This window comes from Lissotriton helveticus, chromosome 2_1 (genome assembly GCF_964261635.1).
Source record: "Lissotriton helveticus chromosome 2_1, aLisHel1.1, whole genome shotgun sequence".
Taxonomy (NCBI): Eukaryota; Metazoa; Chordata; class Amphibia; order Caudata; family Salamandridae; genus Lissotriton; species Lissotriton helveticus.
In genome coordinates this window covers 72,210,781-72,224,268 of record NC_136059.1, presented here as the reverse complement: position 1 = coordinate 72,224,268, position 13,488 = coordinate 72,210,781, and the positions used below count along the sequence as shown (strand labels likewise).

At 43.7% G+C, this 13,488-nt stretch overlaps 1 protein-coding gene across 8 annotated transcripts in view; it reads left to right on the top strand.

Annotated features, from left to right (window-relative positions):
* The window catches only part of LOC144817722 (homeobox protein not2-like), a 1,386,394-nt gene that overhangs the window by 927,039 nt on the left and 445,867 nt on the right, over positions 1-13,488 (top strand). For 2 of the 8 annotated variants that reach the window (XR_013606948.1, XR_013606952.1), the window contains one exon: positions 2,320-2,384. The exons of 4 other annotated variants lie outside the window; for them this stretch is intronic. The gene's annotated coding sequence lies outside the window, so the exon portion shown is untranslated. Of the gene's footprint in view, positions 1-2,319; positions 2,385-9,352; positions 9,855-13,488 lie in introns of those variants that run through there. 2 more of the 8 variants (XR_013606950.1, XR_013606953.1) reach the window with 1 other exon arrangement.

The window sequence follows — 13,488 nt, the reverse complement described above, 5'->3', positions numbered from 1 at the left end:
ATGGTTACATCCATGATATCCTATGGAATTTACTATTTCATGCTTTATTATATGTACGGTGGGACTCCTACTTCGACCATGGGGAATGATTCAAGCATGTGAATCTATGAAAGATACCAATACTGGGCAACTGCAGTTACAGGTAAGTAACTTATTTCTTGACCATCACTTCTCAAGAGTGTTTCATTTCCTTGAGGGGTTCTCCCATAAGAACATCTATATAAATAAAAATGTAACTATTCGTTTGTTAAAAATCTAAAATCTCCGAAAGTTCTTCACCGATTGCTTTGAAATTTTGATACAACATTGCATTCGAATACGGGCATGTTTTTATATACACAACGTTGGATTCGAATAAGCGCATGTCGAATACGCAAGTGTTTTTAATCGAGAGCACAAACAGACATAAAAATGTCAATGTGCGTTTGATAAAAATCTTAAATCTACGAAAGTTCTTACCGATTGATTTGAATTCGAATAAGCGCGTGTTTATATATACACAACGTTGGATTCGAATACGCGCGTGTCAAATACGCGTGTGTTTTTGATCTAAAGGACGAACAGACCCTTTCGATTGGGTTGCTGCGCAACAACTACAATAGATGCATAGAGACAATAATCTACATATATTAGGAGGGACAGTTTGTTCAGAATGGCAGACCGGGAAGTGGGTGGAGGGAGGGGGGAGGAGTTGGTTCACTTGGCAACATTAAGAAAGGACGCATAGAGACAATAGACTACATATATTAGGATGGACAGTTGGTGTCAGGATGGCAGACCGGGTAGTGGGTGGAGGGAGGGGGGAGGAGTTGGTTCACTTTGCAACATTAGCGTATCAGACCGGGTAGTCGGTGGAGGGAGGGGGGAGGAGTTGGTTCACTTGGCAACATTAAGAAAGGACGCATAGAGACAATAGTCTACATATATTAGGATGGACAGTTGGTGTCAGGATGGCAGACCGGGAAGTGGGTGGAGGGAGAGGGGAGGAGTTGGTTCACTTTGCAACATTAGCGCGTGTTTATATATACACAACGTTGGATTCGAATACGCGCGTGTCTAATACGCACATGTTTTTAATCGAAAGGTTGAAAAGACCCTATCGATTTGGTTGCTGGGCAACAAATACAAGGGACGCATATAGACAATAGTCTACATATATTAGGATGGGTAAAAACATATTGTATACCTACAAGCATTGTGAAATGAAACATATTAGAAACTTGCGCTTACTCTTTTCTTTCTCTTCCATTTAACCAGACTGAGCTACAGCAACGCGTGGCCGGGTACAGCTAGTTTTGAATAAAATTGGGTTATAGTACATTTTAAAGCATAATTTTCACATCAATGGGCTAAGAAGCCGTAATCTCTGAAAGGGCACTCATTAAATATTCAACATTTCATGGTAAACCAAGCCCCGAGTTGACCCAATTATTTATAAAAATGTGCTATGGGTGGCCCCATATATCAGAAATGACCTCCATTGTGCCAGGACTAGAATATTGTCATGTGTATCCTTCATATGCCGCTGGTATCCATAATGCCAAAACTTACATGCAACACTCCAGTATTTTGTCATAAATGCTGTCCATATACCATGGGTGAACCTTATATCAAAAATTACCTCTGGTATGTCAGAGACAGCATTTTGTTTTGGTTGCCCCATCCCATATGCTACAGTTATCTAGCATTAAGAATGACCTCAAATGTGCTACCAGCATTTTATCACAGGTGCCCACCAATGTTCCCTCGAATTTTTTCTTTTGCTGTGCGACAATGGAGTGTTAATGTGAACACTTTTCTGAGATGTGTGTGCAACTGAGTCATAACAGGACTCACTACGTGAGTGAGCATGCTACTTCTAAAAAAAGTGAAAGGCAATACTTCTCTTTCATTTTGGGATAAAATTGGAGGTGGTGTGCAGGCCTAAAATGTTCTTTTTAAATACGTGCTATGATGCAGCCATCGTTGGTAGCATTATATCTCTCATTTGCAACATGGACAGCAAGAGGCGTGAGGGCGGGAGCAAGCAAGAATACAGACATCAGTAAAGGATAGGCAAGAACACGGAAAGCATTTGGGGGCAAGCAGGTAGCAGCACAGAGAGTGGGAGGTAGCAAGTAACAATACAGATAGCTGGAGAGAAATGGCAGAGGGCAAGCTACAACATAGATAATGGGGGCGGACAAGCAACAAGACAGACAGCAGGAGGGAGAGAAGTACATGAGGGAGCTAGATGTAAAAGACCCACTCTGTTAGATTGCTTAAACCTATAGAAAAAAGTATAAAATGAGCAGTGGAAGTAATACATCATTTCTTCAGGGGAGAGACAAACAAACGAAGAGGATGGAAACGTATGGCAGCTGACCAATAAGAGGCAAGCAAAGGTGAGTGACATTGAAGCCAACCAATGGTAAGTAATAATTGGCCTCCAAGCCTATTGTGTATAAAACAAAAGATCTTGCATGCGCTGTCCTAGGCAAAACCTAAAATAACGGGTAACATTTTCTGGTGCTCATATAAAGCCCTCCAAGGTCCTTGCACCAGATTTGCATTATATAAAATTGTGGAATGAAAATTATTTACTGGTGTGTTAGCTTAAATGGATCAACCCATAAAAACCAAGAGCGCAACTCCTAGACTGCAATGGTTGTCAAAAGAAAATCCAAATTTCAGCATTTTAATGGAATTGAAAACGGTGGGCATTGAAGCCAGAAAGGGCTAACAAGAACAAGGGCCAGATATGCAAAGGAGATTTGCGTTCACAAAAGGTCTGATTTGCAATATTGGACTAATTGCGACCTTAAAAAATACCTTTTGGTATGTAGCAAATCCAAATTGCAGTACAGTAACAAGTTATCAAATCGCAATTTGGGTTTGCCACTAAATACCAAATCAGTATTTGTAAGTGGTATGTTTAGGGCGTCCCTTTCAAATACCAATTTCAAATGGGATGAAATTCTTTTTTGCGGCCAAAATCAGGTTTAAAACATTAATATTTTACTGTCTAGACAAATGTCATGGTAACCCTTTGTGAATGTTGAGAAAAACTGTTCTCAGATACGCAGGGCTCCCCTCCCTTCTCTTGAAAACATTTTACTTGAACTTTTCTTTTATTATGTGTTTTTCTAAATAGAATCCGTTTTCCTTTCAAGAAAATGGCCTGCATTAAAAAAAAATATTGCTTTATTTAAAACCAATCACAGTCATGGTGATCGGCTGACCAAAGCAGGCCACTCTCCCTGTGATGGCTGCGAATCATAGTTGGTCGCATTTTGTGACCTACCTTATTAGTATTCATAAGGTAGGTTGAATTGTGACCCACTGCAGTTTGGCATTTTGCGAACTAACCTATTAATACATAGGTTGGTTCTCAAAATAGCACAATGTTTGCAAAAATACTGCAAGGTGCAAAGTATATATTGCAAGGTGCGACCATTATTTTGTGACCAGTGGTTCATACATCTGGACCAACATATTTAGTAGAATTACTTTTTGGTTGTAATTTAACTTCCGTCACTTGTGCCGAGCGCAGTGCTTCCCAAACGTTTTAGAACCACAACCCACCTTTTAGCACGACAAACTTTCGCAGCCCACCTAGTTCTAATAGACATGATGTGGGCATTTTTTAATGCAACTAAAGGATGGTGTGTTAGCGCATTGTCATTTACAAAGCACAGATTTCCATTTAAATGATCACTTAATTTACACAGACATACAGTTTTAAACTATATTGTACATAAATGATAATGTATGGAAATTGGGTTTCAGTGAATGTTTTATTTGTGCGGTACAAAAAGGGGTGGTGATGGACGGAGCATCTGAATCAATCAAACACTCACACCCAGTCAAAAGATCTGTGTTTAATCCATCACCGTTCTTTAGCCCACTCTGCCACCCCAGTTCAGACATGGCTATATGCAAATCAGTCTGACCCTGTGCCTCCTGGGAACAGTCCAGCCCGAACTGCCAAGCCATCTCTTCCCTGGACCGGAAACAAGCTTCCGAGGACCGGTTTCTGGCATTCCAGCCGTCTTCAGCCCGGCTTGCTTGAATCCAGTGGCAAAGTGAGCAAGGGACTCACGTCTGAGCATACCCTGCCACACTTATGGCGGCCAAAAGCGGTACAAAAGGGGGTGGTGATGGACGGAGCATCTGAATCAATCAAACACTCACACCCAGTCAAAAGATCTGGGTTTAATCCATCACCGTTCTTTAGCCCACTCTGCCACCCCAGTTCAGACATGGCTATATGCAAATCAGTCTGACCCTGTGCCTCATGGGAACAGTCCAGCCCGAACTGCCAAGCCATGTCTTCCCTGGACCGGAAACAAGCTTCCGAGGACCGGTTTCTGGCATTCCAGCCGTCTTCAGCCCGGCTTGCTTGAATCCAGTGGCAAAGTGAGCAAGGGACTCACGTCTGAGCATACCCTGCCACACTTATGGTGGCCAAAAGCAGTACAAAAGGGGGCGGTGATGGATGTTTTATTTGTGCATCACTGAGTAAAAGCTCTTGATTTGTTCTAATGCTATTAAAATCTTTGTTTCAATTACTCTTCAGAATTATACAGTAATGTGCTTCATTTTTGCTTTCCTAACTGCTGAATTTTATACAGTTTATTTACAGTGTCGGCCGGCATGACTCATGGGTGGTGGGGTGGGGGTATGGGAGGGCGCAGGGGCGTCATGGGCGCGAGGTAGTTTAATGAAAAACAAACGAAAAAAATATTACAACACGTACCTTGCCACCGGTTCTGCTGCAGCGTCTCTGCTCCTTGCTCCTACTCTCGTCGTTGGACAGGAAGCCAGGCTCCCCTGACCAATCACAATGCTGCAATGCAGCATTATGATTGTTTTTTAGTGTCCTGGTGGGATGCTCAACCAAGGAATAGGAGCCTGGGCTTGTTCTCCATACAGGCTGTAATGCAGCCTGCATGGAGAACGGGAAAGTGCGCATGATTAGTCATTGCGCACTTAGGAGTAGGCAAACCACTCCTCTCCTGCCCAGCATGAGCAGAGAAGCTTTGACCACCCGCCTGCCTGCAAAGGAAGCAAACAAATAATGATATTAACTAAAAGTTATTATCATTTTATATTTTCTTTCCTTAACACTGCTCAAAGCAATGGGCGACTCTCCTCTGCCATAGTGGAGGAAGCACCACTGTTTATTTACAGGTATTCACATGCTTGTTGTGTGCTATAAACAAATTACACCCTACAGCCTTTACATTTTTCACACTTCATGTACCCCAGCAAGATTGGCACATAGTTCACTTTGCATTTCTTTCTCCAACTGTAAAGTTAGAGTTTGAAAACACCAGTTCTGTGTTAAAAAAACCACATAAGCAGCAGATGAACATAACCTGACTTTTGACCTACTTGTTTGAAGCATGCAGCAAACATGACAAGATAAACACAGAATGTAAATACATATTTATTTATAGGTTGGGTGCATCACTATAAATTATGGTCCGGGAAACACTGGGCTAGAGCTTAAATTAAAGGAGTGTCTGTTTACTGTAAAATGTAGAAAGGTAGAAACAGAATATAGTTTCTGCTGAAATAAGTAACTCTTTGTAATATGTTTGTACTTTTAATTTACATTACAGTGTTGTGCTTATTCAATTCCTAGTGATTTCTGTAGCACAACAGACAAATGTCCCAACATTTGGAGGCAGCTCAAAGGGGTCAAATATGGTTCATTCTGCTGTGCTTTAACTATAGAGAGCCAGTTATGCCTTGCCTTGCGTTGTGGGCACCCCTCTTTTTGTTGGTTTTCAGATGCCCATAAAGAGCTCGTCTGCTCATCAGCAGAAGGACCCTTTGCAGGGCGAGCTCTGGAGGGCCCCCTGCGTGGCCATAAATGACCATGTGTGCGGCCGCCATGTGCGCACTCTAGAGGGAACTTTGGTGCCTGCTATGCCAAGGGTTTCCTAAAGTATACCAGCACCAGAATTCTACCATAAATGCCCCATATGCCAAGAATACCCTCTTGTTTGTCGGTATCAATATCTTTCTACATGTGCGCATTATGCCAAAAATTAAGTCAGGTATACTTGTGCGTGTATTTCGACACACGCGTCTGTCATGCTAAGAGTTGCCTTCTGTACGACACACCAGTTTTTTGGCATGGGTGCCTCTATAAGCCAAGAATAACCTTCTGTATGCCAGGGCCAACAGAAAACGTGCACATTTACCATATTGTTATATCATATGCTAAGTTGAATTCACTCTCTCACACTCTTTCTCACGCACTCTCACTAATTCCTGTTCACTTGCCCTCATTCAGCCTTACTCACTCTCTTGCACTCACTTTTACTAATTCTCACTCCACACTCACTCTCACTCATACTTACACTCACTCACATGTTCTCATCCATACTCACTTGCACTCATTCGTACACTCACTCATTCATTCTCACTCATGTTCACTTATTCTCACCCATTCTGACTCATTCATTCTTACTCACACACTCATTCACTCTTACTCTCTCTCACTCATGCTTACACTCATTTGCACACACTCATGCATTCTCACTCACCCTAATTCACTCCTTGTCACTCACTGTCAATTTCACTCTAACGCTCCCTCACATTCATTCTCCATTCTCACTCACCCACTCTTTCTCATTTGCAGTCATTCTTGCAGACACTCGCTCATGCTTCCTTACTGATACTAAGGGCCAGATGTAGGTAGCCCAATACCGGTCGGTAACGGCCGAAAATACCGATTTTCGGCCGTTACCGACTGGTACTGAGCATTTGGGATGTAGGAGACAGAAAATCGTCCGATTCGGTAAATTTACCGAATCGGTAAAGTTACCGATTCGGTAAACATTCCGAATCGGATAATTTACCGAATCGGTAAATTTACCGAATCGCAACGGTTTGCGAATCGGTAAATTTACAGATTCAGTAAATTTACAGATTCTTTAAATTTACCGAATCGGTAAAATACCGATTCGGTAAATAAGAAGTGGTAAAATTGAATATTGAGATGTAGGTAAGCTCTTAAATACCGAATTTGCTTGAAATTCGGTATTTAAGAGTCGGTATTTACCATGGATTGAGATCAGGTGGTAACCAGGTGCAGCCAGTGAAAAAGGACCCAAAATGCAATACTTTTTTCACAATGGCGGCATTTTATGTCATTGCGAGACGGCTGCGGCTACAGGAGGAAGGAGAGAGAGAATGGCAGAGACAGGAGCAGGTCTACAGACAGAGGATCACCTTGTTCATGCTCACAGAGGCAGAGATATTCCAGAGGTACAGGTTGGCCCCAGACACCATCTTGGACCTCATCAGGGACCTCCAACCACTGTTGGAGCACACTACCCCAAGGGCACACGCTATTCCACCCCACGTGCAGGTGCTGTGCAGCCTACACCTGCTTGCGTCTGGGAGCTACCAGAGTGTGGTTGCTGCGGTAGGTGGGGTGACCCAGAGCAGCCTGTCACGCTTTTTCCAAAAATTCCTTGACGCCATGTTACAGAGGATGGACCATTATATATCTTTTCCTGCAACCCATGCTGAACTGGTCCAAACAAAATCTGTCTTTTACCAGATGGCGCGTTTCCCCAATATCATTGGCTGCATTGATGGCATGCACATTCCCATTTGTCCCCCTGCTGCCACCGAATATATATACAGGAATAGGAAGTCCACCCACACCATCAATGTGCAGGTGATCTGCAATGCCAAGTGCGCCATCACTGACCTTGTGGCAAAATTTCCTGGGAGTACCCACAACTCCTTTATATTTCAAAACAGCGGTATCTATGCAGGGCTGACAACAGGGGAAATTGGTGAAGGATACCTCCTAGGTAAGACACAGTGTGCGACCCCTTTAACACCTATTGCAGTAAGAAGTACATGTATGCATGTGAGTAATGTATTCCCATTTCCTTTTAGGAGACAGTGCATATGCCCTCCGCTCCTTCATACTCACCCCCTACCTCAACCCCTCAACACCCAGCCAAAGGAGATATAACAGGGCCCACAAGAGCACAAGAAATGTTGTGGAGCGTACCTTTGGTATATGGAAAAGCAGGTTCAGGTGCTTGCACAAGAGTGGAGGTGCCCGGCAGTATACCCCATCACCTGCTGTAAGATCATTGCTGCCTGTGCTATGTTGCACAACCTTGCTGTGAAGAAGGGCACAGAGGTGGAGTTGTCAGACTTTGAGGATCATGACGACGAGGTTGCTGTGCCTGAAACACGACCTGCTGGAGTGTCAACACCAACACCTGCACCTCTTACTCACTCCCCCTGTCAAACTCTGCAGATCCGGAGGCCGGAGATTCGCATTTCTGGCCCCCAAACTTTGGAATTCCTTCCCCATCTCTCTCAAAACTTCCAATTCCCTTACTCTCTTCCGTAAATCCCTAAAAACTTGGCTCTTCCCTCAATCTGCCTAAACCCTCCCAGTCCCCCAGTAGTCTGCCAGCGCCAGGAAACCCATGGTGTCAGCGCGCTTTATAAATGCCCCTTACAATACAATACAATACAATACAAGTGATGGCAGATACAGACGTGAGGATATCACACGCAACTATTTCTGAGTAAGTAATGAGACAAAGACATATGTAGAATGCCAGAACACTAGTTTAATTTTGTAATGATGTCGGTATTTTAAATAACAAAAGTGCACCAGAAAGCATTTCACTGCAATGCTCACAGTGAGTTAACAGACACAGACAGGTGTTGTAAGCACCCACCGTAGTTTAATGTGGTCACTACGCAGGTATCCAAGGCACAAATGTGCAACACAAACTTTTAACTTTCAAAATTGTATGTCCAGGGTCACTAGCCCATACTAATAATTGTTCATTTGCGTCCACGCTTAGCACTGCCAGATGTATGTGGCTCACTGTGTTCACTGGGCGTTTGGCCTGTAGCCTCACCTTGTCGCCTGCTGCTCCTCCTTGTCTCTACAATAAGGGGGCTTGCCATGCTGCTCCTACTTGTGGTCCCTTCACTCTCTGGCACATCAATAGCAGCAGTTTGTGCTGTTTGAGCATTTATTAGCGCCTCAAGAGCACCGGTCATTCCGGCTATGCCCCTTGTCAGATGATTGCTGTTTTGCGTCAAGACCTCCTGACTGTTCATGCTTCGCCTGCATAGCAGGGATGTGGCTGTGGCCAGACGGTGAATTGCTTTGTTATTTTGCTGTGCACGCTGCTTCTCCCTGCGCCTTGATGCTATTTCTATGTCCAGTTTGGTGCACAGTAGCTGCACCGATTGTGTCATTTCATGTATCCCTGTAGCCATGTTCTTGTTTACTTCCACCAGTTCCCTGATGCCCTTTCTAATTTCTTCCATATTGATATTGAGATTGCGCATTTGTCGTTGACAGGACATGATGCCCTTTCCCTGCATCCTCTGAATCCTGCCCATGGTTCCCTCCAGGCCTTGGAACACACTGGACCCCTCCCCACGTGCACCTACACTCCTTCCTTGGACTGTGCGGCGTCTTGTACTACTACGGACAGGCTCTGCGCTGGACTGCAGTGTGGCAGAGATATCATCTCCAGGCAAGGTTTGTGGGTCTTCAACCACCATTTCACCGGCAGCTGTCTCCATTTCTATCAGTGGGGGAACGACATGCCTCCTGCTTGGTTGTGCTGCAGGTGTTTCAACAGCCAGTGATGCTGGCATATCTGGTGAAGACATTAACAGAGGGGACTGTGCACGTCGTGGGGATGCCTGCAAATCTTGAGTGATTTCAGGGTCTTGGGAAGGTGGCTGGCCACTCGGTACACCTGTGTCCTGTGATGCACTGGGACCTGGCTCCTGACTTTCACCCCTCTCGGGTGCCATGCCTTCAGTCTCCTGTGACTGCCTTCTGGATGTGTGACCTGTGGACATATGAGCGTATATCAGCTAAGCGCAAATGTCTCACAGCCACTACAATTAAATCTTTTCAAATTGCACAATTTACATGTTGCCTGCCCTTCATTATGTCTGCAATCATTTGCCTACCTTGGTGGTTGCTGTGCTGTATGACACGGTCTTTCATTAAATTACTACATGTACCATGATGCATTGCTACTGTTTGGTGCTGGCACACTGGGGCTGGGGTAACTTAGCTTAAAGGGGTGAGGGAAGGATGAGGGTGTGAGGGGGATTGCTGTGCATGCATCTTACCTTTTCTACTTGCAGCTTTGGCAGAGCTGTCCATTTCTCCCAGTCCGCAGACGCTTTCAGGCTCTAAGGTTGTGGCCACCATCTCCTCCAGGTCAGTGAGGGGGGTGCTGTGTTCTTTCCTCCACCAGTTAGCGATGCCTGCTTGTGGTGGTCTGCTAATTTCTTTTTGGTGAGGCTCCTCAGGTCATAGAACCTCTTTTTCAATTCCTCTGTAACTCTGGTCCACAGCATTGACTTTGTCTAGTATATCTAGCCAAATCTTCCTTTTAGCAGCTTCAGCCACAGAGAGGGACTGCCTTCCAAAAAGTTTGTGGTGCACCTTTACCACCTCCTCCACAAGGACCTGTAGCTCCGTGCTGCTGAATTTCAGCTTTCACTTTCTCTTTGTCTGCTCTGTGTCTTTGCTGCTTGCCATGTTTCAGGTTTTAAACTGCACAAACTCTTTCTGCTGCTGCTCCCGGTCTCTCTGCTCCAACTGCCTCTCCAGAACCTTCTAATTAGTTGCAGCTGCCTGTGTAGCCACTTCCTGGTAGGGAGGGGGAGGGTGGTAGCACCTGATTGGCTGTTTTCTTAAGTTTCACTTTTGCTTGCTTTCCGATTCGGAATTTACCGATTCGGTATTTACTGAATCGGTATTTACCGAATCGGTATTTCCCATTCATTCCTATGGGCCTTTTGGCCCATAGGAATGAATGGGAAATACCGATTCGGTAAATACCGATTCGGTAAATACCGAATCGGTAAATTCCGAATGTCCAATACCGAATTTTACCGATTCGGTAAATAATACCGAATTTTTCTCTACATCTCATTTACCGATTCATGAATACCGAATCGGTAAAATTCGGTATTTAAGAATCGGTAAATGACATTTACCTACATCTGGCCCTAAGTCTCATTTCCACTCACTACCTGTCACTGACTCACTCACTCACTTTTACTCACACACAAGCTGACCCATACAGACACACACTCACAGATAATCTTTCATACAAATGCAATCTCACCTCCAAGCGCATACATTACATTTTATTACCTAGCTCAGCTACCAGCGATGGTCTAAATTCAGTTCTTGCTATTATATATTTTTTTATTACACTAATAGTGAATAATATATTAGAGGTCACCGTTGTGACCCCTAGTGACCCTTAAATGAATTCCTTGAATGCTGCACTTGCAAACTGCATAAAACAGTCTGCCAGCATTAACCACTGCACTCTCAAGAGGTTGGTGTTGTTTAGTTTAAAATTACTCCTTATGTTTTCTAGCTCTCTTATTACTTCTCCGTGCCTCTTGTACCTGAACCCTTTCTCTTTCTCTCAATCTCAACCTATCTCTACATCTATGTGTATCTGCTCTCTATCGCAAACCTTTACCTCACCCATGCCTATCTCACCTCTCTTAATACACCTTTTTGTACTGCTGGCTCAAAACCATATCACTCTCTCGCAGTCCCTCGGCATCCCTCCATATAACTAACTCTCTATCACCACTCTCAAATACGTCTCTCTCTGTCTACCTCAACCTTCTCTCTACTTGTAACTCTCCTCCACCTGCTTCATCTCTCTTTTAACCTAATCTCTTCCTTGCCTCCTTTTTTCTTCACCTCACATTTCTCTATCACCTGTCTCTCTACCACTCATCTCTCTCACTACACCATTCTGTATCACTGCTCTCTGACACTACCTAACCACTCAAATAACCTCATCCTGTATTCCTCATCTCGCCACCTCCCCTTCCTCTCTTTTTACGTCTGTTCCCTCTACCTCACCTGTTTCACTACTTTCCTCCTTTCTCGCTGCCCTTCTTTTGCTATCTCTTAGGTCTGGCTTGACAGTGCAACTGTCAGGAGACCTTACGCAATGATCAGAAAAAGAGATTTAAAAAGTAGTGCTTAGAGGGGCTTGGGTTGATGTCACCTGTTGACCTTCTCTTCATACTTTTGGTTGGGCAGAAGCTCTGTTCTTCCACTAACAAAGTGTTTGTATTGTAATGTTTGCCTTGTAGGGAAGTGTATGCTAAATACAGTAGGCATGAATTGGTTATGGTAAGAAACTAGTTATGAAAGCTATATGTCTGATTTGTTCACTGGGGAGCATTGTGGCAGGTGGCATAGTTCTGGTTTATTTATAATGAAAAGTTACAACAAAGGCAGTAGGTGTGCCTTATTTATTCTGGAAGGCAAATGTTGACACAATTCTTTACCTCACCCCCTCTTTGTACCTCTGTATCAACCTCCCCTCTCATTCGCTGCCTCATCTCTGTTTCTCTACATCACCTCTTTTCTCCCTACACATTATCTGTCTACCCTTCACCCCTCTCTCTCCCTTTCTCTCTGCCTTACTACTCTGTCTATCAATACCTCTTCTCTTTTAAAAAAAAATATTTTTATTGAGATATTTTTGAGCAGGGCACATAAATAAATTCATATACAAACAATTATTCAGAGAGATTTCTTAGTGATAAAATAAACATTGGGCTAAAAAACGTATACATTTAGTAGAAACCTTATTTTCATACACCGTATTTTCAGTTCAATATTACATTTGCAGATGATTATTCAGAAAGATTTCTTGGAGATAAAATAGACATTGGGGTAAATGAAAACCTATACGTTAATAGCAGCATTGTTTTCATGTACAAAATTTCAATTCATTATTATTTCAGGGGCCCCCAACCACCGCCTTCCACCGATAAATTGGAAAATATATTGTTTTTCCCAATTTATGGGCCTTTAGGCCTTTTCTTTCATAGATTCCTTTCTTGAGATTAAAAGTGGAGAGGAGCCGGGCTAACCACTGCGAGAAGGATGGGGCTGCCAAATCTAACCCGGCTGTGGCAATACAGATTTTAACCACTGCCATCGCCAGAAACATGAAGTATGGTTGGGTACCATCTGATCCTTAGCTGCTTACCCCCAATAGCATCAATTCTGGGGTTAAGACCACATTCCCCTTCAGGGTTAGCTCTAGGAACTGTTCTATATCTCTATTAAGGGTATCCAGTCATGGGAAGGTTGAAAACATGTGCACCACATCTGCCCTTGAGGCCTGGCAACGGGGGCAGCTGATACCCACTGATCCCCCACCACTTTGCTATTTTGTCTGGTGTATAGTACAAATCTCAAATCGTTTTAAAGTGCTTTGTCTGTAGTTTTGATGAACAAAGTATATTGTGTCCCTTGTCTAAGAAATCGAGGAACCCAGGTCCTCTCATCCCAAACCTTTGGTTCCATTTATCGGCCTGTTTCTCTAGGTCGTCTAGCTGTATGGCAATCAACGCGCTATAAATTCTACTGATAGTACACCCTTCTTCATCCCTTAGCCTATCAATCATGGTATTCTT